We start from the raw sequence: 27,832 nt of genomic DNA, 5'->3' as shown, positions 1-27,832 counted from the left end.
TGTACATGCAGGAAGAAACCCAGCAGCCGGAGGCACCGGATGCCCTGGAGCTGGAGTTACAGGCGGCTGTGGGTCACTTGATATGGGTGCTGGGATCTGAGCTGGGGTCCTCTGGAAGAGCAGGACATGCTCTTCACTGCTGAGCCTTCGCTTTTTTTCTTCTGCCACATGGGGCCCCGATATCGAACTCAAGTTGTTAGGTTTGGCAACAGGAACATTTTCTCACTGAGCCATTTTGCCAATACCACACCCCCCACCAACAACCATCTTTAGATTTTTTTTTTTTTTTTTTTTTTTGTAGTGCCGCGTATCAGACTCTGGGCCTCAGCAGTTAGGCAAGCCCTCTGTCCCTAGCACCCCTAGCTCTTTATACTTCTATTTAACTCCAAAAATTGGACTACAAAGACAATAAAGGTGTGGCACGGTAATGTTCGCCTATCATCCCAGTCTCAGAGGATCGCTTCAAGTTCCAGGTCAGCCCGGGGCCATACCCTGTCACACAAAAAGCAAGAAAACAGAGAAGGAAAGGAAAGCAAAGCAAACTGACAACCAAAGAGTAAACTCAAATTAACTTCCAAGCAGGTGCAGAAGAGCCCAGTTTGTCGGGGCCCTGGGTATCCCTGGGCGCGACCTCGCTGCCCAGTCCATAAGCAGTAGGGGGAGCACCTAGGTAATTCTAACGCTCTCCTCGACCCGGGACAGGAACCCAGCCCAGGGAAGGAGTCAGGTCCCCCAGCTTCAGAGACGAATAGTTGGGACTCCAGCTACCACGAGATTGTTTTCAAGCCTTGAAAGGGCATCCCCCTGCAGTCTTCCTCTCCACAGGTGACGGGCAAGAGAAAATAGGCCGATTATTGAGACAGGAGAATTCAATACGTTTTTAAAACAAAGCCTTGTTTAGAAGATTAACCAGCAGCAGAATGTAACCAGAGGGGAGTTTGGAATTTCTAACTCCAGGAGTAACAGATCTTCCAGAAAGGGAGAAGAGGCCAGGTATGGTTGGTGCCTCCCACTGAACTCCCAGGCTAGGGTGGCGAAGGCGGGACCCGCTTGGCTACATGAGGAATCCGAGGGTAGTCTGGGCTGAAACTCTGTCTTTAAAACAGAAAAGAAAGGAATGGAGTGGGAGTAGAAAAGATACAAAGAAAAGTACTGCCGTTTACACAACCAAGACTTCGACCCTTTTCTAAATTGTGAATTGTAACATCAGAGTCAGACATGCCTGTGGGACCTGGGGCTTCTGGCGGGACTGCATGGACTCCCTGTGATCTCGGGCCTTTTTGTGTCAGTTTCTCTGACTTTTTGTTCGTTTGGTTTTGGTTTTTAGAAACAAGGTTTCTCTGTGTAGCCCTGGCTGTCCTGGAACTCACTTTGTAGACCAGGCTGGCCTCAGACTCACAGAGATCCACCTGCTTCAGCCTCCTGAGGGCTGGGATTAAAGGCGTGTTACCACCCACCCCGCCCCCTTCCTCCTCCTCCTCCTCCTCCTCCTCCTCCTCCTCCTCCTCCTCCTTCTTCTTTTTTTTTTTATTTGGTTTTTCTATCTATTATCTTTTTTAGGAAAGTGAGGACCTATTGGTCCTCAGCCATATCTGCCAGGTTGACCACACACCTCCATGCACTTATGAAGGGGCTAGGGTTGAGGCTGACTGACAGGAGGTGGGAAGCTGGAGTATGCCCAGCTCTGTTTTGGAGGCTGGGTGTAATTAAAATCACCCACAGAAAACAAGGGCAGACTCTGTTTATCTTAGCACTTTTCACAGATGAATGCATTTTAACTCTCTCTCTCTCTCTCTCTCTCTCTCTCTCTCTCTCTCTCTCAAGTCCTCTGAGACAGACAAAGAAGCTGAGAGTATCATTTGATCTTTATGGTGATAAAGCCCAGAGGGAGCACGCTAATTCAGGGACTCCCTGAACGGAGAGGAGTCTAGACCTGTCAATCACAGAGCAGCCAGAGCTGGCTTGCTAAAGCCTAATCGGAGAGCTGGGGAGACAGCTCTGTTTGCAAGCACGAAGACACGAGTTTGATCCCCAAAACCCACATAAAAAAAAAAAAAGCCTGGGCTTGGTAACCCATGCTTGCGACTCCAGCATAGGGTAAGTAGAGACAGGCAGGTAGGTCCCTGGGGCTCACTGGATGACCGGCCATGCTGAACCTACAGGTTCCAAACCAGTGAGACGCTCGTTCCAAAAATAGGTGGCTAGAGCCTGAGGAACTACACCCACTGCTGCCCTCTGACCCCTACACACACACACACACACACACACACACACACACACACACACACACACACGTTGAGGGGGTGGATATCTTATCGGCCACCTCCAAACCCTTCACAGCCGGAGCCATCTAGTCAAACACAAATACTTGTGCAGAAATGTCCAGGTAGGCCTCTTAATCCTGCCCGGACAATGCTGTGGGGATAGGCTATTCTGTCAGCACCCCGGGATGGCATCTCCTATCCTGCGCTTGTTTGTGTGAAACAGAGATAGGGAAAGTCCTCCGGAGGGTGTGTGACAGAAGCCCCAGAGAGGTCCAAGTCCAGAGATAAGGCGGGCCTTGAGACACCTGACTGCTTCTGTCAGCTCCCCCACACAGGGTGATCATTACCTCAGGGCAGACAGGCCAGATGAAGCTTGGGCCATCCTGCTGCCCTGCCCATGCAGGGGAGACGGGAGCTGGGCTAGCTTCCTGTGTTGGCCCCGTTATCTCATAGATGTCCACGGCCCTCCACCTCACCACGCGATGGCCGCACATGAGACCCACCAGAGCAGCCATTCACAACCTGTGGGTCCTGACCGCTTTGGGGGGTCCGACGACCCTTTCACAGGGGTCACGTATCAGATAGCTTGCATACCAGTTACTAACATTACAGTTCCTAACAGTAGCAAAATGACAGTTATGAAGTAGCAACGAAAATAATTTTATGGTTGGGGGGGGGTCACCACAACATGAGGAACTGTATTAAAGGGTCATGGCGTTAGGAAGGTTTCACACCACTGCACCGGAGCAAGGACTGTCTGAACCCAGGACAACTCTTTGTGCCTGGCTCTCAGTATGTGCCTGAGGCTCAGACATGGCTGGACCCATGACTACAGACAGTATGAGGACAAAGTGCTTGGAATCTGTCACATGAATGCCCTGAGGAATCTAATGAACTTACCTGAACTCAGTGTCAATTAGCAGTTAGCCCCCTCCTCCTCACAGCTGTTAGGAGGGTGAAGTTGAATGTTCCTGTTATTTTGAGACAAGGTTTTACGGAGCCCAGGCTGGCCTCAAACTCAGTTACTACACACCTGAGAATAACCATCACGCACTCCTGAGGCTCCAGCCTCCACCTCACGAGCGCTGGGATTGCAGGCGTGTTCCCCGACTACCGGTTTATGCAGTGATGGTAATCAAACCCAGGGCCTTCTTGTACGTGGTGGTCAAACCCCAGCTGCACTGCCTCCCAGCCCCTAGAAGAGTTGGCACGTGATGCCCTGGCCAATTAGTACCAAGTGACGACAGCTCTCTCCCTATTAGCACATCTACAAGTTGCTAGCCTGTCTCACAAGGCTGTGGGGGTGCCGCATGTACAGCGCTCGGAAGGCAGAGACAGGCAGAGCTCTGTGAGTTCGAGGCCAGCCTGGTCTAACAAGCAAGTTCCAGAACAGCCAGAGCCATTACACAGAGAAACCGTGTGTGTGGGGGGGGGGGGAGCATCAAACGAAATGATTTTACTAAGCCCATTTAATTGAAAAGAATTGACTTACATGAAGCCAAGATGATTCTTGGTTCCTGTAATTCTGGTTTATATACTGGAAATTGCAAACTGTTCTCCATGGGTGGACTTCCCTAAATTTATTTATTTATTTATTTATTTATTTATTTATTTATTTATTTATTAATTACAGTATTGAGGATGAACACGCTATGTAAGCAGTCTTACCCCTAGAGATTCTCAATCTCTCTCTCTCTCTCTCTCTCTCTCTCTCTCTCTCTCTCTCTCTCTCCCTCTCTGACTCAGAGATGCCCATGGAACACCTGCTCTATCCATGTCTGTCAGCCAAGCACAGTGGCTCATAGAAATCACCATCCCAGTAGACTTCCAAACTGGGAATGCTGGCAGGCCATTTCAGTTCAATGTGAGCGCACCTTGAAAGACTCATGGATGGGCCCTGCCGCAGGGACTCCAGTCTGTGGGGCCCAAAGAAACTTAATTTGATTTATTCCTTTAGGTTATTGGAAACAGGCTCGCTCTCTGCACAATGCTGGCTGTCCTCAAACTCACAGAGATTTGCCTGCCTCTGCTTCTGCCTCTTGAGTGCCGGGCGGGATTAAAGGCATGTCCCACCAGGCAGGGCGAAATTTTACGTTTCCAGTAGGACAGAGGTGTTTGAGGAAGTCTCAACCGCCAGTAGAGCTGAAACTGCCTCTCCATAAAGAGCAACCTCTGACACCATGGCTGAGGGAACCACCCACCTAGAGGTGAATTCTCTAACCCTACCGGCTGGCCAGGAAATCCAGGCCTCCCAATGCCCACCAGGGCTGTGCCCTGCACAGAGTGGGAAGGGACTTCTGAGAGGTGACCTGTAGTTCTTATTTCCATGTGGAACAATGCTTCCAGTCTCCTCAGATAATGGAAATAAGAGCTCGGGGGGTGTGCAAGGGGGCGGGGGGGGGGGCAGGCACCTGTAATCCTAGCATTCTGGAGGCTGGGGCAGCAGGATCATGAATTTGAAGCTAGCCTGGGCTACATAGTGAGACCCACCTTTAAAAGGGAGTGGGGAGCCAGGCATAGTGGTGCACGCCTTTGATTCCAGCACTCAGAAGCAAAGGCAGGTGGATCTCTGGGAGTTCGAGGCCAGCCTGGGCTACACAGTGAGACCCTGTCTCAAAAGGGGAGCAGGTATCACAGGAGGGATGGAGGGAAGAAGAGAAAAAAGAAAGGAAATAAGAATACACATTCACTTACTCTACTAAAGACTAAAGATTGCCTTGGTAAGCCTTTAATCCCAGCACTCAAGAGGCAGAGGCAGGCAGATCTCTGTGAGTTTGAGGCCAGTCTGGTCTACAGAGTGAGTTCCAGGACAGCCAGGGCTACATAGAGAGACCTTGTCTCAAACAAAATAAAACAAGGATCTGTTATAGAATTTTAAAAAGGTTACTAGTTAGAAACTTAAACACCTGTGTCTGTATGTGTGTGTGTGTGTGTGTGTGTGTGTGTGTGTGTGTGTCTGTGTCTGTGTCTGTGTGTGTGTGAGTTTTCTCTTCCTATGTGTCAAGACCCAGGACCATCTGTGAACATACGGTGGGGTATACTTAGTGGTCAGATTTAACCCGGAAGTTTCCACACACTGAATTCCTCTATTCTTTTTCTCCAAGGGTGGCTTCAGTGTCCTTCAAGCTTTGGGGACTTGCCAAAGCATTTATCACACAGGGTCACACTGTGACAGTTTACTGAGCCTTAGGATGCTCTGAGGGAAGGACACTGAACCCCACTCTCTGCTTAGAGTCCTGGAGTCTGTAAATAAGGAGCTCTCTCTCTAAAGCTTCATCCGACTCATCTTTGTTAGATAAGGGATTCAGGAGAAGTCACTCCAGGTCCATGAACATCAGAAACCCTAGTGAGCCCAAAATACTGTTGTTTCATTGGTTTTGTTTGGTGGGTTTGGGTTTTGTTGTTGTTGTTTGAGATAGGGTCTCATTCTAGCCCAGGCTAGTCTGAACTCTCCGTATAACCCAAGCTGGTCTCAAACTGGTGACTATCCTCCTGCCTCAGCTTCTCAAGTGAGGAGATTACAGGTTCGAACCTGGTTTAGAATTGGTGTTTTATACATAAGAATGTCCCTGGGTTCCTGGGGCCCACTGCTCCAGAAGTTAGTCACCCCAAACCTGCCTGCACATCAGAACCCCTTGAGAGACTCTGGGGATAGAACAGACAGGATTCCAGGATAAAGTCACATCTCTTTAATTTGTCCTTCTTTCTCATAAATTTCCTAGTGGTTGGTTGGATTATTAATTTATTTAGGTGCTGGAGACTGAATCTAGAACCGTAAGCAAGTTAGGTAAGAACTCTACCACTGAGCTATATCCCCTCAGCCCCTTTCTTAAAAACAAACAAACAAACAAAACTCTGTGTGCCTCTGAGTGGCTGGGATTTCAGGACAAGGACATGTGTGGCTTCCCCAATGGCTCTGATATTAGCCAAGATTTTTGGCCAAGGCTCCTCCTTGGATCAGTCAGGAACTAGGCTCCTCCCTCCAGCGTGCTATGCCTCAAACAAGATCACACAGTGTCTCTTGGCTCCCTACTCCGCGGCTCTCTCCACTCTACCCTGCACAGATCATCTCAAGTGTCCACGGTTAGGGTGTTGCATGGGCACCTATTCTTCAGCTCTGGTTCTCACACTTGGTGCATACTGGGATTAAAAGTAACAAAAGGCCGGGCGGTGGTGGTGCACGCCTTTAGTCCCAGCACTTGGGAGGCACAGGCAGGCAGATCTCTGTGAGTTCGAGGCCAGCCTGGGCTACAGAGTGAGTTCCAGGACAGACTCCAAAGCTACACAGAGAAATCCTGTCTCAAAAAACCAGAGAGAGAGAGAGAGAGAGAGAGAGAGAGAGAGAGAGAGAGAGAGCTGGGCCTGGCAGCATGTGCTTGGAGGTGGCTCCCTGAGGCTCCCTGGCCAGCCAACCTGGTCAAATCAGCAAGCTCAGGTTCAGTGACAGACCCTGTCTCTTGGTATTAGTGTCTCTAATACCAAGGCGGAAAGCAAAATATACAAGCCAGCGTGGTGGCACAGCCCTTTAATCCCAGTACTCAGGTGGCAGAGGCAGGTAAATCTCTATAAATTCAAGGCTAGCCTGGTCTATATGTGAGTTCCAGACCGGCCAGAGCTATGTGATGAGACTCTGGCTCAAAACAAAAACCAAAAAAAAAGCCACTGGGGGTGATGCTCTGGCTGACTTCTGGATTACACACACACCTGCATACATAAACATGTACACGCACTATAAAGGATGCAAGCATTTTTTTTCTGAAGTGGGTACAAGAAATGTGTTTCCAATGGAGTACTACTCAGCAGAGAAAAACAATGAAAGCATGAAATTTGCAGGCAAATGGATGGAACTAGAAAATATCATCCTGAGTGAGGTAACCCAGACCCAGAAGGACAACATGGTATGTACTCACTCATAAGTGGATTCTAGATATAAAGCAAAGAACAATCAGACTGCAACCCACAGAACCAGGGAGGCTATATAGCAGGGGGGACCCTAGGATGACTGTGGCTTATAACAAGTTTTGGTTTTACTCAAATAAATAAATAAATAAATAATAAAAGGGTGTGCCACAAAAAAAGAAATATGTTTCTTATGTAGTTTCATTCCAACTCTACGTCAAAAAAATCAATCTTTCCTCTCTCTCTCTCTCTCTCTCTCTCTCTCTCTCTCTCTCTCTCTCTCACTCAGTGAGTTCCTATACCCCTTACTGGTAAGTGAATTCTGTGGCTACATGACAATCAATGTTTGTCTCAATCCAAAACAAATCGCATTTTTTGTTTCTTGAGATGGGGGTCTCATGTAACCAAGGCTGGTCTCAAGTTCGCTATGTAACTGAGGTTGGCCTTGAACTGCCTGCTTCTGCCTCCCAAGTGCTGGGATTCCTACACTACCACATTTCGGGTTTTGCTTCGTTTTGTTTTGCTTTGCTTTGTTTGATCCAGGGCCTCACTCTGTGGCCCAGAGTGGCCTGGAACTGGAGGTGGGTCCACCCAGCCTAATCCAGTGCTGCCTCTTGGACACTCCAGTGGACCAAGTGACATTTCCCCCCTACTCTCCCCGACCCCTCCAACCCCACCCCCTCATCCCCCACTCCCAATCAGATTTGTCACAAAGTGTCTAGGAGAAGGAATGGATAGACCAATGGTACTCAAAGTGGACTGGCCTCCTCGTGAGATGAGGGCACCGAGGCTCTGGAAGTGGAGCGTCTCACTGCCCCAGACCATGCCATCAGCAAGGGGAGAGCCAGGGCCTGAGCCGAGCTGTCTACAAAGACAGCGCTCTTTAGTTTGATAGCAATCAAGATTCTGATCCAGGCCCCCAGACTCCAAGTCAGAGACTCTTTCTACCATCAGCAAAGGGAGATGTTCCCGGAGCACTGTGAAAGTCACAGCCAGGGTCTCCTCAGCAGAAGGAAACCGCAGTGAAAAAGAACAGCCTGGACCAGGCAGGGGTGGCGCACGCCTTTAATCCCAGCACTCGGGAGGCAGAGCCAGGCGGGTCTCTGTGAGTTCGAGGCCAGCCTGGGCTACAGAGTGAGTTCCAGGATAGGCAGAGCTACACAGAGAAACCCTGTCTCGAAAAACCCGAGAGGGAGAGAGAGAGAGAGAGAGAGAGAGAGAGAACAGCCTGGAACACAGACTAACAATGCATGGAGTGAAACCTCCAGACTCCCTCCAGTCCCTCAATGTCCCCCAACCTCAGCCCCTCAGCCCATATGGCCTGGAGTCCAACTCTTCCATTCTGCATTTCTTTCTCAATGTGGTATAGCCATGGGTGTGTCTAAGGCAAACCGACTGAGATCTGAAGCACAGAGGCCTCGTACCTGGTCATGTCTTCTTTGTAAAGAAAAAATGGGCCTAATTTGCCCCTAAACCAAGCCACCACCACCACCCCCAGGAGAATCACCAGGTGACATTCAGAAAAGACAGGACAGTTCATGCCTCCGGCCACTCACCTGTCTCTGAGCCCTGTGCCTGGCCTTCCTGGGTCGCGCTGACAGGAGGAAGATCTGCGGAGATTCTCTTCCCCGGGAGACCTTAAGTTGCCTGCCACTTGGCACAGTTGGAATAGAGAAAGCTTAATGAAGAGTCTTTTACATACAATAGGACTGTCTTCCCGTCAGCTGACCCTCTGATCCAACAGAGGGGCTCAGAGATTATGTCTCAAGGCTCACCCAACCTCCGGTGGGGGGGGGGGAGGTGGGGGGGGGAAGTCAGGCAACAGATCCAAGGTCCCACTCCTCTGCGGGCTGGGATTTATTTCTTGTGTTTGGGACTTGTGTTTTAAAGCAGTCTGGCAGCTTCGGAGCGCAGCTTGTTACACTTGCCTGTGTTAAAAGAGGAAATTGATTCGATCTTAGCACCACAAACAAATAAAAACACAAAAGCAGTGTTACCAAACATGAGTAGGGTGTAATTTAATTCCTTCTTCTTGTTGTTGTTGTTTTGTTTTGTTTGTTTGTTTTTCTAGACAGGGCTTCTCTGTGTAGCCCTGGCTGGCCTCGAACTCACCGAGATCTGAGTGCCGGGATTAAAGGCCTGTGCCACCACCGCAGGCTGTGAGTTAATCCTTAATCCCTTCATCTACTTCATTTTCTCTCTCTCCTTCATTCTGTGGCCCGGGCACAGCCAGCAAATGGGGTTTAAGCAGCGTCTGCAGACCTGGCACCTCACAGAGTCCCATCATGAGCTTGTCACCAGAGTCCCTGTCCCTCAGTGTGATATTGAGCTCCCATAGGACAGTAGTGTGGAGAGCTCAGTGCTACAGTACCTGTCCTCCAGGTACCAGGCCAGTTAGACCCCAGCACTAGCAAAAGACAACGCACTGGGAACACTGTCCAAAACCATCCAACTCTTCACAGTGTTTATAACATAGTTTATAATATAGATGCACAATTGAACTTGCAATTTGCTTCTACAGTCTGAGGAGTTCATCTAGAATCTGCCCATTCTCATGGATGTATCCTTATCCCAGTCTACGCCTCAGTTTCCCCAACCGTAGCAGGAAGTCTCTAGCTTCAACTGGTAACCTCGAAAATGGCGATTCCACAGTTCTCCCGCAAGTCCCAGTTCTCAGAAGTCACGTATCGAAGAGGCACTCAAGAGACCTTGGAAGCCCTGGTGGGTGAACACGTAAAAGGCACAAAGCAAGGTCCTTGGCGGAGATAGAGGAAAGAACGCCTGTCCCAGCACAAGATACTGTCAGCCTTCCCTAGATCCAGGTTTGACCTCATCACGGAGGACTGAGTCCCATTGTCAGGCTTGGGGCTGTGGGTGACAGCCCGAGACCACACCTTTCTATCAGACAATGGCCAAGGGATAAAATCCAACCAGTAAACAAAGATTGAGGCAAACTCTGGGGGTGTGAACAAGAGTGTGGAGGCTCCTGGAGGGGCAGATGGGCCACTCCTAGGTGAGACAGTCACAAATTAAGAGGACAAAAGATCAGGGCTGGGGTGCTCACCGCTGAGCCCCAGGACCTGGAACGGTGACCCAGTGTTTGTGGGTATCCTACAAATACTGGAATGAATGACTCAGACAGACGGTGATAGTGCTGTGTAGAAAAATGGTGGTGGCAGAGGAAGACCAGGCATTAGAATATATGCCTGAAATTCTAACACCTTCCAGGAGACAAGAGGATCAGGAGTTCAAGGCCACCCTGGATATGTACTGAATATGGGTGCAGCGGCTATGCCTTTAATCCCAACACTCACGCAGGAAACAGAGGCAGCTGGAAACAGAGGCAGCTGGACTTCTATGAGTTTGAGGCCACCCTGGTCTATACAGCGGGGGTGGGGAGTCGGGGGGGGGGGGAGACAGTGGCAGAGGAGAGTCAGGCATGAAACCCTGAGATGTTGGACTGAACAAGTCTCCTCTTAACTTTCCCTTCAACTTGTGGGGCCACAAATACTGGGATCCCTGCAGACAACGGTTCTCTCCTTCTAGCGTTATGTGGGTCCCAGCGATCAACAGCAGGTTAGCTCAGGAAGTGCTTTTACCAGAGCTGCAGCATCTCGCTGGCCCTGACATGCTGTTTTTGAGGGTCTCTGTGTGTAGCTTGTGTTAGGCACTTAGTTCTTTCTTGATGGGCAAATAGCCCATCATATACCTGAACCACGTGGTTTCATCCACTCATCCGCTGACGGACATCATCTACAGGTAATATTGCTGTGGACTTGCCACGTGTGGTTTTGTTTGGACAGACGCTATTTTTCTCTCTCTCTCAGGCATATACCCACAACTGGAACTTCTGTATTTCTTTTTCTTCCTTTGTTTTTTTTTTGGGGGGGGGTTTGTTTGTTTGTTTGTTTTTAGTTTTGCGATTTAGTTTTAGGTTTCTCTGTGTAGCTTTGTGCCTTTGCTGGATCTTGCTCTGTAGACCAAGCTGGCCTCAAACTCACAGAGATCCTCCTGCCTCTGACTCCCGAGTGCTGGGGTTAAAGGTGTACACCATCACTGCCTGGCTCTTTTTTTGGTTTTTCAAGACAGGGTTTCTATGTGTAACCCTGGCCATCCTGGAACTCAATCTGTAGACCAGCGTGGCCTTGAACTCACAAAGATCTGCCCACCTCTACCTCCCCTCCGAGTGCTGGGATTAAAGGCATATGCCACCACTGCCGGGCTTTTTTTTTTTTTTTGGCTCTTTCCTTTTCTTTCTTTCTTTTTTTTTTTCTTTCTAATATTTATTTTATGTATATGAGTGACCTGTCTTATCTTCAAGCACACAAGCACTTCTAGAAGAGGGAATCAGATTCCATTACAGATGGTTGTGAGCTACCATGTGGTTGCTGGGAATTGAACTCTGGACATCTGGAAGAACAGTCAGTGCTCTTAACCACTGAGCCATCTCTCCAGCTCTTTCCTTGAAATAGAGTCTCAAGTATCACAAGCTGGTCTCCAACTACATAGCTGAGGATGGCTTTGAACTTCTGACCCTCCAGCCTCCACCTCTGAAGTACTGGGGTTATGTTTCACTCTTTGAGGAACGGGGAGACTCCTTATTTTGTTTATAGAGAAGCTGGAAGTGGGGGGGTGGGGACGTGAGACAATTAGTTTATACTCGCTGGCCATTGACTGGCAGACCCAGGGAGTAGGGGGTGTTTGTGAAAAGGAAGCTTCTACTTCCTTCCCTGCATTTGATCCATCTGGGAAGCCTTTTGAGTACCTTCTAGGTGATCCCTAGTGCAGGTGCTGGAATTACCTATGAGCACCCGTGACGGTAGGATGGTCAGAGTCCTGCCTTCTCCGCCTTCCTGAAGACACACTCTGTAGGAGAGAATGACGACAGTCTCGACCAGGACAATGGAAGTGGGTGAGAGGTAAGCGCTGACTGACCCTGACCTCTGTGCAGTGACTAAAGCCTTGGGTCTGGGGCAGTTCCGACAAGTGTAACGTGAGGAATCTCAGGGACGCTGCTGACACCATGGAGCTGCCTGCCACATGCCTCCCCGGTGTGGACTGTATTCCTGCAGACTGCAAGCCAAAGGAAACCCTTCCTTCTTAAATATATATATATATATATATATATATATATATATATATATATATATATACACACACACCTTGGGTTTGCAGGCAGGCCACTGAGACCAACGTTTATTATATTGACTTATGTGTATTCGCGGATACACACACAATGAGGCACATGATTGGAGGGTAAAGGAGTTGGCTCTCTCTTTCCGTCACGTGGGTCCCAGGAATCAAACTCAGACCATCAGGCTGCAAGCATTTTTACTTGCTGAGTCATCCTAGTGGCCGCCACCTTGCTTTAAAAACCTCAGAACTCAGCTGGGTGGCGGTGGCGCACACCTTTAATGCCAGCACTCGGGAGGCAGAGCCAGGTGGATCTCTGTGAGTTCGAGACCAGCCTGGGCTACAGAGCAAGATCCAGGACAGGCACCAAAACTACACAGAGAAATCTTGTCTCGAAAAACCAAAAAAACAAAAACAAAAACCTCAGATCTCGATTTCCCTGATCTCCCTATGTCCCCATTTCTAATATGGAAAATGGACAGAATAATAAATAATAACAGGGCTGGAGAGTTGGTTTGGCAGCTAAGAGCACTGGCTGCTCCTCCAGAGTTCCCCAGGTCAATTCCCAGCAACCACATGGTAGCTTACAGCAGCCTGTAACTTCCATTCCTTAGGATCTTCATGGAATCTTCATGTGTTCGTGCATGCAAACACACAAACACAAACATATAAATGAAAAATAATTTGTGTTTGTTTGTTTTCGAGACAGGGTTTCTCTGTGTAGTTTTGGTGCCTGTCCTGGATCTTGCTCTGTAGACCAGGCTGGCCTTGAACTCACAGAGATCTACCTGGCTCTGCCTCCTGAGTGCTGGGATTAAAGGCATGTACCACCACCTGGCGAAAATAATTTTTTAAATAAACAAATAGGCTGGGTGCAGCGGTACATGCCTTTAATCTCAGCATTCGGGAGGCAGAGGCAGGTGGATCTCTGTTAGTTTGAGGCCAGCCTGGTCTACAGAGTGAGTTCCAGGACAGCCAGAGGTACACAGCGAGACCCTGTCTCAATAAACAAACAAACGAACATCTACTGGGTATAATAGAGTGGATTGATGGTATCAAACCCTATAAAACACTTGAGCCCAGGCACTAGTAAACACCAGTTACATAGTAGCAGTTGGAGCTGGTTATTATACTGACATTCAGATCTGAATGCTGGTCCGTCTCATCGGCACACTGCCCTGCATACAGACGACGGTTCTGACATGAACCAGGACACTCTGGTTTCAAGCTCTCTGCAGTTCAGGGCATCTGGTGCGATGCTCGGATTAGAATCCCCAGCGCACAGAGAAGGAAATGGCTTTTACGTGATTCATCTTTTCTCCTTAGGCGGACTGTGAGCTCTTTGAAGCTTATGTAGTCCTTTGTCTCCTAGAACCGGAGGCAGGGAGGGGGGTTGGAGGCTGACGGTTAGGCTTAGGGTCTGGAAAACAGATGGACCTGAGACGACAAACTCCCACTGTTTCCAGCAGCTGCATCCAAGCCCCCTTCAGTCGCGTCTGCACGTACAAGCTGGTGGTACTTGGTGAGCAGCGCTGCCGGGAGCCAGAGTCCTGCCTAGACCACACACCCAGCAGAGCCCTCGAAGTCCAGGAAGGACACAAGGCCAGAAGGAAAAGGTCCCTGGGAGTGGCCCTCTGATCACTATCGTCTAAGTTGTGGTGGGTGGAATGGAATTTACTGTTCAGAACTTCTCCTCTCCTAATCCCGTGTACGCTTCTCTTGCTATTTTTATTAAGCAGGAACAGGAACAGAAAGTTTTCATTGAACTATACGATGATGAAACACGAAACGGGCGAAAACTAAATCCCTGGAGCTGCTGGGCCTCGTCATCAGCCCACGAGTCCAAGAAAGAGTCAGCCTAAGCTGTTCTCTGTTCCTAAGAAATCTCCGAGGTGACTCTAACTCCTTATTTGGGAGTTGTGACAGAGGCTATACGCTCGGTCACCCATTCCATGCAAAGTCAAAGACACATCGGAAGCGAACATCACCTGCTTTCCCTTATCCAGTGTGTGACGACCAACACGTGTGTCTTTGGAAGGGTCTCTTCACGTGAACTTCACCAAGGATGAGTTGCTATCCGTGTAAAAGGAGATGGCAGAAATTTTCTGCTGAAATAGATAAGAATCTAAAAGTTAAAAACCCGGGCTGGAGAGATGGCCCAGCCATCTACAGTCCGCTCTGGCAGAGGACCAGGGTTCAGTTCCCAGCACCCACATCCTATGCACCTCATGACCATTTGTAACTCTGGTTCCGTGGACAGCCGACACCCTCTTCTGGCCTCCCTGGGCACCAGGTACACACATGGCAGTACACATGCATACATCCAGGCAGGACATTTGTACATATCAAATAAACAAATCTAAAAAGAATTTTTAAGGAAGTTAGGACTTCAAAGCCAGTCCCAGCTACATGGTGAGTTTTAGGTCAGGTCACCCTGGGCTACATGAGACTGTTTCAAAAAGAAAAACTCAATTCAAAGTCTGATAGAAAACTTGCTGTGGTGGTGCAGGTCTGTGATCCCAGAAATGGGGACATGGGTGGGGATGATCCAAGTTCATGGTCATCCTGGGGAACCAGGTGCTTGATAGATCCCTGACAGGATGACAGATGGGGACAAAGGACACGGGTAGTAAAGGTGGGAACCCTGGCTTCTCCCTCACCGTCTGACCTGAGACAAAGGCCTGGGAGCTTGTTTTCCCATCAGCAGGCCTCGTCTGGCTGACCAGTCCAGGGTGGCCTGGACATAAGGAAGGCCAGTTCTGAACATGTCCCCTGAAGTTGTGAGCCTGTCAGCTTCCCTTAGTCTCAGTGGACCAAACTCATATCAGGGAAGGATACCCATCCCAGTCACCAAGAACACTTAAGACTCTTGGACCTTTGTTGGGGAGTGTATTTCAGGCCCCTCTCTGCTCTGCAGGGAGTCTTTCTCAGGGGTGCTTTGCTCTGTGTGTGTGTGTGTGTGTGTGTGTGTGTGTGTATGCATGAGTGTGAGTGAGTGTATGTTTCTACATTTGTAATAAAGTTTGTCAGCTGTTGCCACCTGCTGTGTCTGAGATTTTTTTCTCTGCCTTATAATCTTATAAATTTTTAGTCAGTGGAGAAAATGAACCCAACCAGGACAAGATAGTAACAGTCCTTGGCTGCATAGAGTTTGACGCCATTCTGGGGTAGGAATCCTGTCTCAAAAAAAAAAAAAATCACCATACATTAATATTTTAAATGACTTTCCATTTTTTTTCCAGTGGTAGGTTTGGATTCTCTTTTTTTCCTTCCTTCCTTCCTTCCTTCCTTCCTTCCTTCCTTCCTTCCTTCCTTCCTTTTCTTATTTAAATTTTTTGACATGGGGTCTCCCTTGTAGCCTAGACTGATCTAGAGCTCTATATAGCCTAGGCTGGCCTCAAACCAGTGGTCATCCTCCTGCCTCAGCCTCCCAAGGGTTAGGATGACAGGTGTGAGCACCAAGTCCAGCGTCCATGACAGTTTCAAGAAGGCAGGGGATGGATATCCCTGAGCTTCCCTGGGATGGGGATGTGGTTTGAAAAGCAATGTCCATAATAAATAAATCTTGAAAAAAAAAATAAAATTTAGGCTGGAGAGATGGCTCAGAGGTTAAGAGCACTGGCTGCTCTCCCAGAGGTCCTGAGTTCAATTCCCAGCAACCACATGGTAGTTCACAACCATCTGTAATGAGATCTGACGCCCTCTTCTGGCCTGCAGGAAGAAGAGTGTATACATAATAAATAAATCTTGAAAAGCAATGTCTAGTTCATCTCTGGCTTGTATTTCAAAGGTATTATTAGCCAGGAGGATTTCATGGACCAAGAGCACCAGAATACAAGTCTGTACTCCCCAACTCACTGATGCTGGTAAGGGCAGGGCAGGAACAGACGTTTGTTTAGAAACTGTCTGAGACAGAAGCATGAATTATACAAAGATCCAGGGGGTTTTCCTAAGAATTTAAGGAAACAAGCTCTCCAGCAATTAGTCTGTTGCCCTAAACTGGTAAATTATCAAATTAAAACCCAGATCAGTGACTGCCGAGCATAACATCCTGCTTCTACCCCGGCACCGCAAACAACAATAAAAATCAAGACAAAAACAAAACAGCGCCTTGTAGGCAGGAAGAAAGAGCTGGTTTCCCTTTGATGGCGAAAAACAAATAAAAGTGAATAATGAAAAGAAAAGGCAAAGAAGCAATACAGAAAACAGAAGCTGGGCGGAGCTGACTTTATCAGAAAGCATTGGCGCCCCAGAGAGAGCAGAACTCTCCTGGCCACAATCCCAAGGGCTCCCCCAGGTTCTTCCCATAACAGGTACCCTAGGACCGGACCCCAGACCTCAACAAGGAAGTTCTGCCTCCCTCCCTGAAGGGCGACAGCTTAGATAAGATGGATATTGAGAACACCCTGAGCCTCTAGGCACAGACCCCTGGAAAAGTGCATCCAGGAACCTTGGCATCCCTGATCACACCGGAGCCCTTCGGGGATGTGGGCCAGCCCAGCTCTGAGAAGGGACCAAGCCCCAATTTCCCCGTTTATTTGTAGGTAGAGGCAGTTGGGAGCTTGTGAAACATCATCCATTATTTCTAGCAGGTTCCTTGTGTTCCCAGCAGCCCTTCTAGGAAAGGCCGAGAGGAGTCCTGGGAGGTGTCTGTCCTTCTGAGGGGACACCACTTCCTGGTGCCCACGCCAGCCACTGGCCCACTTTCCTGTTAGATTCAGCAAAGGTGGATATTCTGAGGTCACTGTGGTTTTTGATTCTTGTTAAAACTCTGAGTCTGGGTTGCTGAGATGGCACAGTGGGGAAAAGTCTGGTGACCTGAGCTCAATCCCCGGAAGCCATGTGGCAGGAGAAAGAACCAGTTCCAGCAAATTGTCCTCTGACCTCCACATGCATGCCGTGACACATATGTGCACTACCACACAGATGCACATCTACACATCAAACAAATAAATATTGTCCACATGCATGTCATGCACATGTACGCTACCACATAGATGCAATCTACACATCAAACAAATACATAAATGCCGTGTACACATGAGGCCTGGGGCTTGCTTTGGGGTTTTTGGGTTGGTTGTTTTGTGAAGACCGGATCTGATAGAGTCCAGGCTCTCCTCCAAATGCCTATGTTGTACAGGATGACCTTGAACTCTTGACCTCCTGCCTCCAGTTCCTCAGTGCTGGGATGACTGATATGCATGACCACACTCAGTTTATGCAGTGCTGGGGATAGAACTCAGGGTTTCCTGCATGCAGGACAAGCACCTTATCCTCAGAGCTACACCCCCAGCCTCCTTGGGTTTGATCTCAAGCAAAAATCAATTCTGAGCCTTCCTCTGCAGGAGGAGGAGAGCCTTACATGCAGGAGGAACCACTGGTCTGGCACAGGATCAAAAGGTTGGAGGAGGATAAGAACCGGGGAGGAGCTGGGGCCTCTGTGTCCTGTGTTTATTCCTACCATTTAGTTTCTCCAGTGTGTCATGGAACTGGAAGCGTGGGCTACCACCACCTCCATCCCACCTCCGTAAGGAAGAGGAAAGACCCGGCTCCTGGGATCCTAGCTGCACCACGAGCCAGGCTCTCAGAGGGTCATGGGGTCTCCATTCCACTTCTCCAGCACTGCCTTTCTCCTGCATGCACAGGGTTTTGCAGTCTTTGGGAAACAGTGTCTGCTCTAGGGTAGAACATTCACCTGACACCTGAGCCTTCTTCAGGGGCTGAAAGAGTTCCCGGGTCCCAGAAGTAAAGCTGGTATCTGAGAGCCTTGTTCTCTGGTGCAGCCAGTTCCTGGCTCTGACGTCTGACAGTTTTATGTAAGTTGTAACCTCAGGCTTGAAGCTCAAACATCTCCTATGACTCATGACTATCTATTTTGCTTTCTTAAGCCTTGGGCTAGTGTGATGGCTAGGCAGGTACAGGCACTTGCTGCCAAGTTTGAATACCCGAGTTCAATCCCCAGAACCCACATGGTGGAAGGAGAGAATCAAGCCCTACAAGTCACCCTCTGATCTGCACACACATTCTGTGGCACACGCTTTCTGTGGCACACACATTCTGTGGCACACACTTTCTGTGGCACACACTTTCTGTGGCACACACTTTCTGTGGCACACACATTCTGTGGCACACACTTTCTGTGGCACACACTTTCTGTGGCACATACTTTCTGTGGCACACACTTTCTGTGGCACACACTTTCTGTGGCACGGACATGGGAGTTTTTTTCACTCTGGGACACTGTTTTCAAATACATTTATTACTCAAATAAACAAAACATAATCAAAAATGTAAACAATAAATAGATAAAGCCTTGGTTACGTTTCTGGGCGGAGAGGTCATGTTCCCTTGTCGTAACATTGCTAGTTCTCACCAACTGGTCACTAGTGTGGACTTGGGGGATGGGGACTGGGAAATGTGGATCCAACGGACTCATGTTAGCCTGGCCCCTAAGACTCCAGCCTCTTCCCGATCCAAGTCCTTAGTCAGGTGGGGTTTTTTTTTCTTTTTTTTTTTTCTTTTGGGGGCGGGTGGTGTCAAGACAGAGTTTCTCTGGGTAGCCCAGGCTGTCCTGGAACTCACTCTGTAGACCAGGCTGGCCTCGAACTCAGAGATCCACCTGCCTCTGCCTCCTCAGTGCTGGGGTTAAAGGGGTGCTCAGCCACCACTGCCTGGCCCTAGTCAGGATTTTAATAAGAGCCAAACCACAGTGACGTGTGTGCGTGTGTGTGTGTGTGTGTGTGTGTGTGTGTGTGTGTGTGTGTGTCCGTTCAGCTTCTCTGAAACTGGAAGGGAAGTGGGGTCGGTCATAGTTGCACCAGACTACCCGGAAGAGGTGTCCTCACAGCAGAAGCCCAGTAGCCTGCCGCAGGCTACGGACCCCCAGGTCCCTCTGGTCTCAGCACCACTGGGACTCTCTCCCCGATGTAAGAGTGGGAAGAGGCTTTCAGAAGGTGACTTGCCCCAGTCCCTCCCGGGCCCCGGCCCTGCCCCAGCCCCAGCCCCAGCTGCAAGGCTGTGACATGCTGTCTCCTCTCAGCACTCAGCCCCCATTCCCTCATCTGTCCTGCAAAGCGCCATGAGGGGACTGTGTCTGGGTGGGTGGGGGTCTGCCTGCCCAGAGAGGCAGGTGAGCAGGCACCAGAGGAGCTGACAGAGGGTTTTAACGGAGCCCCAGTGGGGACCCAGGACCTCCACTTCCTTCCTCAGCCCATGTCCTGTTGATGAGAGAAGGGTGATAGTGAGAGACAGCGAAGAGCCATTGGTCGGCGCACAGCCAAGGCTCAGGGATGGCACAGCCAACCACGTGCCACGATGCCCCCCAAATTTTAATAGGAAATATCAACTGCAAGTCAACTTATAATGTCTCAATCAAAATCATTAGACATTTTATTGCCCCCTCCCTTTTTAAAAAGACAGAGTCTCATGTAGCCCAGGCTGGCCTTGCTCATAGTAGAGGATGACCTTAAACTCCCGATGCTCTTGCCTTCACCTTGGAAGCACCAGAATTATAGTTTTGCACCATCATATAACCATTTTTTTTAATGGTTCTATTTTGTTTTTGTAGAGATAAAATCTTGCTGTGCAGCTCAGGCTGTCCCCCAACTTGTGACGGTCCTCCGGCTTCTGCCTCCCAATGTTGGGGTGTTCGGCATGCACCTCAAGCTCAGCCCTTCCTTTTTCTTTGACACTGGGGGGGTTAAACCCAGGGCTGTGCATCGAGCTGCTTCCAAGCTCCAATCCTCTTTCCGCTCTAAGCTTCCAAAGACACTTTGTGCTCACAGCGCCTCTCAGTGCGGAGTTTCAAGCACTCAAGGGCTTCTTATTGCTACAGCTCCACACTGGGTGACTCAGAAATAGGGGCTTCCAGGAGGGCTAGCAGGGGGGTTATCATGAGCACAAGGGCCTCCAGGGCTTCCTGACAGAGCTGTGGAAAATCCCATGAATTTCTCTGAAATAGTTTTCAGAGGCAACCGAAAGACTAGGGGCATTTGCTTTTCTTTCCTCAGGCAAGGGTGGACAGTTTTATAAAATCCTCGAAGATGTCTGGGCCTACCAAAAGGCCAGAGAACCCATGCAGTGGCCACAGGTCGACAGACTGGAGGAGAGTCTTCCTTGTGCAAGACAGGCCTTGGAGGAGAAAACTCCAATTGAGAAAATGCCTCCATAAGACTGGGCTGTAGGCAAGCCTGTAGAGCATTTTCTTAATTAGTGATTGATGGGGGAAGAGCCCAGCCCACTGTGGGTGGTGCCATCCCTAGGCTGGTGGTCCTGGGTTCCAGGAGAAAGCAAGCCGAGCAAGCCAGTAAGCCTCCGCACCAGCTCCTGCCTCCAGGTTCCCTGCCCTGCCTCCTTCAGTGACGGATTACGAATGTGGAAGTAGAAGCTAGATCATCCCTTTCCTCCCCAAGGTAGTTTGGTCATGGTGTTTCATCACAGGAGTGGTAACCCTGACTAGGACAGCCACCTAGCTGGGGGATGAACACAGCCTCTCTGTGACACTGCACTGGGCGTCATGCTTCAGGACCTCTGCTCCCTGCTCGCTCCTGCCCCTCAGATCCCAGGCCCGGGAAGGTTGAGGTTCTCAGCATGGCATCCGCAGCTGGAGGGACTGGAAGACATTGAAGTCAGCATGGTGCAGTCGTCACAACCTCCTGAACATCCTGACACATCCTGTACCCAACAGTTCTCAGAGAAGTTTCCACAGAGTTTGAAAGTGGCTTCCTCTTTTCTCTCCAAGGGTATCCATGAGGGCCTCCATTGACTGGTGTGAGTGTCCCTAGAACGCAAAGGAGACAGACTCACAGTGGAGACCACCCACCTCACCCGAGGAAAGACCTTTGAGGAAAGTCCTTTCCCCTCAAACCTGGCTGATCATAGAACCAGCCCTCTTCCTGCCTCCGCTGTCGGGCCTTTGGTTTGTAGGTTTCTAGGGGAGATGCTCCTGGCTGACGAAAGCTGGGCTTAGCCGGGCAGTGGTGGCGCACGCCTTTAATCCCAGCACTCGGGAGGCAGAGGCAGGCGGATCTCTGTGAGTTCGAGGTCAGCCTGGTCTACGAAGTGAGTTCCAGGAGAGCCAGGGCTACAACAGAGAAACCCTGTCTCAAAAAACAAACAAACAAAAAACAAAAACAGAAAGCCAGGCTTTGTCATCCCTCAGTGGCGAGGCCAGATAACTACCACTTTCTAGCACTGTGACCTTGGGGACGGCTTCCTTTACCGTTTGAAATCTATGTCCTCCCACAAAGATTGGAGACACTGTGAATTAAATTATTCACAGTTATAAGAGGCGCTGGGTGTGGTTCTCACAGCTCTCAGCCACCAGGACCTCTTCCCTCTCCTTTACCCCTTCCTCTCAGCCTCCCCCACGTGACAGGGGGATGTGTTCTAGTGGTTTGAAGGATAACCAGATGTAACAAACACCAGCACTTGTAGGGCTTACCTTTCACTATGACATAAGATGGAAAGTGTTTTGACTGCCAGGCCAGGTTTTGGATACAGTTGCTTGGCCAAGGTGCTTTGTGCCTGTGTGGAGACAGCGCACCACTGTGGGGGTGCGGGGGCACTGGACACTACTTATCAACAGTGGTTCTCAACATGTGGGTCGCAACCCCCAAAGACCATTGAAAACCAGAGATATTTATATTACAATTCATAGCAGTAGCAAAATTACAGTTCCAAAGTAGCAGTGAAAATAACTTTATGGTTGGGAGTCACCACAACATGAGGAACTATATTAAAGGGTCATAGCATTAGGAGGATGAGAACCACTGATTTAGAAGCTCAGAGGTTGTGAGTGTCCTGTTAGGTTCATTAAGCTATAATCCCATAAATGGATGAATTTACGTATGCTGTTGGAGCCATACGGATCCGCTCAGCTCCCACAGACCCACTGTAAACACTGTTATATTGGGTACCAAGCCTTCAACACACAAGCTTTTGGGGGGATATTTGAGAGCTAAACCATAACACACATCTCCAAGATGCCAAGGTACAGAGAACCACAGTTGGAATCTGGAAACCTTGTTTGTTTTTGTTTTTTTTGTTTTTCGAGACAGGGTTTCTCTGTGTAGCTTTGCGCCTTTTCCTGGAACTCGCTTTGGAGACCAGGCTGGCCTCGAACTCACAGAGATCCGCCTGGCTCTGCCTCCCGAGTGCTGGGATTAAAGGCGTGCGCCACCACCGCCCGGCAGAATCTGGAAACCTTGATATGAACCCAAACCAAGTTTCATGGTCCAATCCCACCTACAACATAGGGCACTGAGTCCTGGCCCTTCAGGCCTCCCACAAAACCAGTGGTTGGGCCTCAGTGACTTTCCCTGCCCAGCAATCGGCATGTTGACTCTGCCACTGTCGCTAAGAGATGATCCTTTCTATTGCTGTTGAGATACAGTTTCTCTACCAAGCTCAGGCTAAGCTCAAACATGTAAGCATCCTGTCTCTGCCTCCTAAGTGCTGGGGTCCTGAGTATATCCCACCTTACCCAGAGATATGGCTTCCCCCCCCCCTTCTTTCTCTTTTTCTTTCTTTCCTTTTTTTTTTTTTTTTTAAAGATATGTAGACTAGCCTCAAGCTTACCATCTAACCTAGGATGACCCTGAATGCCTCCTGCCTCCACTTCCTGAGTGCTGAGATTACTGGCATACACCACCAGGTTTATGCCATGCTGGTGTTCAAACCCAGGGCTCCAACTGACCTACATTACCAGCTTGATGACACGTTGTTAAAAAGACAAATCCGCCGGGCGGCGGCACATGCCTTTAATCCCAGCACTCGGGAGGCAGAGCCAGGCAGATCTCTGTGAGTTTGAGGCCAGCCTGGTCTACAGAGTGAGTTTCAGGAAAGGTGCCAGAACTACACTGAGAAAAACTCTGTCTCAAAAAAAATAAATAAATAAAAAATAATAAAATAAAAAGATAAACTCCCAGGATAAGTATGAACTAAGGACTGTGACAGACATGGATTGAAATGTTGTCATAAAACCCATTGTTTATGCTAACTAATAAATAGTTTTTAAGTATATAAGTTTAGCACAGCAGGATGGCACCCGCCTTTCATCCTAGCTCCAAGGAGGCAGAGGCAAGTAGATCTCTGTGAGTTTGAGGCCAGCCTGGACTACAAGGTGAGTTCCGGGCCAACCAGAGCTACATAGTGAGATCCTATTTAAAAAAAAAAAAAAAGAAAAAAAAAAGAAAAGCACATAAATTCTCAAGTGACAGACTGCTTCAGAAAAATCCCAGATGGGCAACTCTTGGAGATTCCCTGAATGCCGGGGGGCAAGGAACATGCCTGAAGGTCCCTGCTGTACCAAGTGCTTATGGGGGCCTCCTGAAGGATGCTGAAATCCACTCCGGATTCTCCCTGTGAACCTCTGCTTCAAGCAGGGCAAGCATCTCCTGCTGCCTGAACCCGGCTAGATCTCATCGTACTCGGCCTCTCCTATCCTCGTCCCTTCTTTATCCAGAAAGTCCCGCTTCTCCCTTGGAATTTCCATGCTGCTCCAGCCTATGAGCTGGAAAGCTTCCTCTGAATTCCCAGAGGCTGAGGGCATGGGTTCCCGGACGGGGGGCTCGGCAGGAGAGCCTTGCATGAAAAGAAATACTCAGAAACACCTTTGCTGAGCCCTGGATTGGATAAACCGCACGGAGGAGCCGAAGCGGGCGTTGACACTGACTGGATGCCCGGAGCAGCCTGCGCGCTGGGTCAAGAGAGGAAATGGGGGATGGAGAGGAAGCGAGCGTGGCTATAAGCAGTCTAACCGCAGAGGGCCGTGGCTTGTTTGTTCTCTGCCCGCGACGGCTTTTAGAAACTCAAAGTTTTAGCCTTATTTCGGGATTAGGTCTCTGGTCGGAAGCCTCCTCTATTGGCTCAGCTGGAGACAGGGAGGGGCCCTTTAAGGCGGACTGGCCCTCCATCAGACTCAGCAACACTTCCATTCCGTGGGAATCAGAAGGTGGAGGAGGAAGCGGAGGGCAGAAGGGCCTGCCCGGTTGGGGTTCTTCCGCAGGCAGCCGTTAGCTGTCTCTACCTCACTGACAACAGTGCAGAATTGTGTAACGGCCCGGTTTCCCCTTTCTTGGCGGTTCCCAGCAGCTTTGAGCCAGCCCCGCTACCTGAGGGTGTCCGATTCTGTACCCCGCTGGGTTGGTTCCGCTTCATAGATCTGCTTTTTCTCGTTAACCTGCTGAAATTTGCCTTAAACTCTGTGTAAAATAAGAAGGAACAATGGGTGTGGTGGCTCAGGGTGGTAATCCTAGCCTTTGGGAGGGTGAGGTGGAAGGGTCTTGGCTGACGAGAGAAATGAGACCAGCTTGGGTTAAATGAGACTTTCCTTTCTTCTTTCTTCTTTCCTTCTTCTTCTTCTTCTCCTCCTCTTCTCTCTTCTTCTTTTTCTTTTCTCTCTCTCTTTTCTTTCTTCCTTCCTTTTTTCTTTTCTTTTTTTTTTTTGGAGGGGGAGTTTGTTTTGTTTTTTGGGGTTTTTTTTGAGATGGTTTCCCTGTGTGTGGCCCTGGCTGTCTTGGAACTCACTCTGTAGACCAGGCTGGCCTGAAACTCACAGAGACTGGCCTGCCTCTGCTTCCTGAGTGTGGGATTAAAGGCGAGCGCCACCACCCAGCTTGGAGACATTTTCTTAATTAAGCTCCCCTCAGATGACTTTAGCTTGTGTCAAGCTGACATAAACCTAGGCAGCACAGGAAGCTGAGAGAGCAAAAGGTCACAGCTCTTGACTGGAATGGCTGAGATACAGGCTCAGGTCTTGGTGATAAACTTGGGCTTCTAGTACCACACCCACAAGGCCATGCATGGGAACGGAGAGCAAAAATATTAATGCGTGGATTCCCAGACCAGAGGGCTGGGGGATGCTTTCTTTTTTGTTGTTGTTTTAAGATTTATTTATTTATTACATATACAGTGTTCTGCCTACATACCTACAGACGAGGGCACCAGATTGAATTATAGATAGTTATGAGCTACCATGTGAGTGATGGGAATTGAACTCAGGACCTCTGGAAGAGCAGCCAGTGCTCTTAACCTCTGAGCCATCTTGGGGGATGCTTTCTTCCTGTGCACCTGCTCTAAAATAATACTGAAGGTTTGTTTGTTCCTGACGTGGGTCCTCCTGTACTGGCTGAGGCTGGCCTCTCACCTTCCTCCTGCCTCAGCCACCCAAGGTGTGGGATCACAGGTGTGCACCACCACACCCCAGGTTACACTAACATTTGTAACACAAATGAAGGATATTGCCAGGTTTGTGATGTCTCAATTGTAGTTAAGACAGTGATGAGCCCACTCCCAGATGACTCACTTCCCCTCAAATCCAAGAGACACTGGCTTTGAACTCTCTTGAACTTCCCATCCTACCCCCACCTCCAAAGGGCTGGGATTACAAGTGTATGCCATCGTTCCTGTCTTTAATGACAGACAGCTGAATTATTTGAGGGAAATGGGTCCTGCCATGGTGGTACCTGATGAGCCTGAAACCTGCAGAACAGTTAGGGAAGGACAGAAAGTCTAGTAAAAGTTGGTGCCAAAGTCTTGAGTTCAAAGGTAATCTGAGAACAGAATCCTTCCTCCTCCAGGAAACCGCAGCCTTAAGATTGTCTAATTGGACGAGGGCCACCACATTTTGGAAGGCAATCTGGCTTTTTTGTTTTGTTTTGTTGCTTATTTGAAACTCAAATGTAGTCAAGGATAGCCTTGAACTTCTGTTGGGATTATGGGCATGTACCACAAGGAAATCTGTTTTACTCAAAGTCCACTGATTAAAAAATTAATCCTATCTCCCAAATGCTTCACAGAAACATAAACAATGCCTGTTTTGTTTTGTAGTCAGGGTGGTTCTCAGGGCCTTGGGCATTCGAGTCTAGTTACCACGAAATGACAGACTCAGCCTCAGAACGACATTTGCTCCAACAGCCAGGCTGATACACGAGGTTCGCCATCTTAGACACCCACTAGCATTGGCCTGGGCCTTGATTAAGACGTGTGCTTCAAAATGGTTTGGAGGGCTCACATACAGGGTGCTCAGGCCTGTGTGAGCCTTATCAGGTCGTGGGACAATGCTGACCCTTTCTCTACAGCCTGACAGCTGTCTCAGCGGCAGCCACGGATGGTTCCATTCTTGGAGAGCAGCCTGGTGCCCCATCCTCCAGGTGTTCACTGAGGCTCTCCAGTGCTCAGAAGACATGGTCACCCTTGAGCTCCCCCCTGAGGACGGTGGTGGTACTGCACTTGCTAAAAGGTGCTGGGATCGCTAACGTTTCTTCCCGGTCAGACCTCACCAGAGCAGGGGCCTTTCTTAGGTATGAAAGGGGTGATCCTAGAGTATCTGCTCCACTTCACGCACATCAACTTCCTAAGGGACAGCCTGGCTTTACCTGCGGTCGGTTAGAGTCACCCCTAGGGCAACCATTTGCATTTTCTTCCAGTCCTGCCAGACTGCTGCTTGTGTGCTGTTTCTAATAACTCACTTTCCCTTCCCTCGCCTCCCTTGAGGCAATCTAGAATATTCTCCAGGAGTCTTTAGGGAGTGTCTACTTGACACCTGGGAATCCTACCCTCGGGAGCTGAGACCCAGGACTGTGATACAGAACCCTCTCAGGACAGCTGCAGCTGCTAGGCTCCTGGAGACTGCTGGGGATGTTTGTTCTGTCCCTCTGTCTCCAGGCTAGGGTCCCCTTGGGAACCAAAAGCACAGGCAGAGTTTCTGATTCCGGATCCCTGTCTATAAAGGGAGGCAGAGGCAGAAGGATCTCTCTGAGTTTGAGCCTACAGAGCAAGTTCCAGGACAGCCAGGACTACATGGAGAAACTCTGTCTCAAAAAAACAAAACCAAAAACACAAAACCAAAAACAAAAAAAGCTCTAGTTTCCTTCTCAACTCCAAGAGCAGGGGCTCTGGGTTGTGGTGTACATATGAATCACACAGAAGTCTACTAACAGGCCTCTCTGGGACCCAACTCTCGAATTGTGTAATATACCTCATTTTCATTATCCATCCACCAGTTGATGGACAGCTAGGCTGTTTCCAATTTCTGGCTATTATGAACAGAGCAGCAATGAACATGGATCAACATGTGTCTATCGTAGGATGGAGAGTCCTCTGGGTAGATGCCCAAGAGTGGCAAAGCTGGATCTTGAGGTAGATCAACCCCCCCCCCCCTCCCCCGCTTCCTGTGGACGCTATACTGCTCTCCATAGTGACTGTACAAGTTTGCACTCCCACCAGCAATGGATGAGTGTTCCCCTTACCTCACATCCTCACCAGCATGAGCTCTCATTTATTGATCTTGGCCATTCTGACTGATGTAAGATGAAATCTCAAGTTTTAATCTGCATTTCTCTGACGGTTCAGGATGTTGAACATTTTTGGTGTTTCTCAGCCATTTGTGTTTCATCTTTTGAGAACTCTCTCTAGTTCTGTACCTCATTTTTTCATTGAGTTGTTTCTTGATGTTTGATTTTTTTAGTTCATGTGTTTTAGATACTAACCCTCTCTCACGTATATGAAGATCTTAAGATCTTTGCTATCCTTTG

The 27,832-nt window shown here is 49.1% G+C and overlaps 1 protein-coding gene and 1 long non-coding RNA gene across 2 annotated transcripts in view; one reads left to right on the top strand and one right to left on the bottom strand.

Annotated features, from left to right (window-relative positions):
• Nucleotides 1–2,827, bottom strand: part of Srgn (serglycin) — a 30,432-nt gene extending 27,605 nt beyond the window's left edge. The window contains exon 1 of the mRNA XM_059281767.1: nucleotides 2,612–2,827. The gene's annotated coding sequence lies outside the window, so the exon portion shown is untranslated. The remainder of the gene's footprint in view (nucleotides 1–2,611) is intronic.
• Nucleotides 2,828–24,196: 21,369 nt separating this feature from the next.
• The window catches only part of LOC131926544 (uncharacterized), a 6,693-nt gene continuing 3,057 nt past the window's right edge, over nucleotides 24,197–27,832 (top strand). The window contains exon 1 of the long non-coding RNA XR_009383511.1: nucleotides 24,197–24,439. This is a non-coding gene — a long non-coding RNA (uncharacterized LOC131926544). The remainder of the gene's footprint in view (nucleotides 24,440–27,832) is intronic.

The sequence above is a fragment of the Peromyscus eremicus genome, chromosome 16_21 (assembly GCF_949786415.1).
Source record: "Peromyscus eremicus chromosome 16_21, PerEre_H2_v1, whole genome shotgun sequence".
Taxonomy (NCBI): Eukaryota; Metazoa; Chordata; class Mammalia; order Rodentia; family Cricetidae; genus Peromyscus; species Peromyscus eremicus.
Note: the sequence above shows the minus strand (reverse complement) of the source record. Positions and strands in the feature narration are given on the sequence as shown.